At 49.6% G+C, this 1,092-nt stretch overlaps 1 pseudogene across 1 annotated transcript; it reads right to left on the reverse strand.

The window, feature by feature from the left end:
* Positions 1–1,003: 1,003 nt before the first annotated feature.
* On the reverse strand, positions 1,004–1,092 carry GLOTRDRAFT_t94 (annotated as a pseudogene). Its single transcript has one exon. The product of its transcript is annotated as a tRNA-OTHER (tRNA).

The following is a 1,092-nucleotide window of genomic DNA, read 5'->3' on the forward strand; positions in this document are numbered from 1 at the left end:
TGAGTTTCTTGATCATCTCGAACCTCACAAGAGCTTATCCCTATAAATAAATTCTACCACGCATCTAGGGAGAGAATAAGAGTAGAACATACCTTGGGATCAGCAACAGCTCATAGGAAGTCTTCTGGTAAATGTTCCTCATTGTCCGGTTGCTTGTAATCATTCTTCGGCACCTTTAGTATTGTCCCCCTGGAGCAATGGAATCATTTTTGTAGTTCACTGGTGGTCCAAGATCCAGTGCTGCCGAGTGCTGGACATAACACTCGGTCAGAATGAGGGAGGGGTAGGCGGTGCTCCGCGCAAAGTTGGTACCAATCACATTCCTCTTAGGTTGACTCCATCTGCCAGAGATAAATCAGGGACTGCCAGCGACCTTACCAGAACAACACGCTTCCCCCACATCCAAGTCAGGGACAAGAGCACCACATTTTCTGTCCTCATTCCCGGATCTTGCACCGGCCGGGGGCTGGGGACAAGGGTGGATATAGATGAGTGATGAGGGAAGCAGCCTCTGTATACTAATAAAGCGTGTCTCGGAGGAATTCAGGGCAGAACACTGATAGCATTCAACTTCGGTGAGATCATCAGGAATGTGTCGAAAGCAACGTGTTCCCAATTTGGGAGTACCTTTGCCAACTTCGGACACTGGCGTGAGCATTCAACAAGTTCAACTCGCATTGTCCACAATCACCCTATCCTTTTCATCTTTCTGGACTCACTGCACCTCTGCACTTCGAAGTTCTGGCAGGATAGAATGATATTTCTACCATATTGCACTGCAAAAGCGATTACTGGGAAGTGCCCCTGCTCTGGCTGCTTGCAACCAGGTCTAGCTGGTCATCGAGGTAGATATTGCAATGTTGCTCTTATGTTGCCCTCGGCTTTGTGTTGTTTGTCGATGCTAAGTGCTGCAGTGTTGCCGCGGTAGCTGCCTTCGGCCAATGCCGGTAGAGTGGGAAAATGCATTTTGAGGTCACCCCTGCAGAGCAGGGGCAAAACATTCCGATGCGGGGAATCGAACCCCGGGCTATCGCGGTCACGTGACCCTTAAGTAAGCTGTGAGAGGCGATAATGTTAGCCACTCACCTGACC

This window comes from Gloeophyllum trabeum (genome assembly GCF_000344685.1).
Source record: "Gloeophyllum trabeum ATCC 11539 unplaced genomic scaffold GLOTRscaffold_00010, whole genome shotgun sequence".
NCBI classification, from domain to species: domain Eukaryota; kingdom Fungi; phylum Basidiomycota; class Agaricomycetes; order Gloeophyllales; family Gloeophyllaceae; genus Gloeophyllum; species Gloeophyllum trabeum.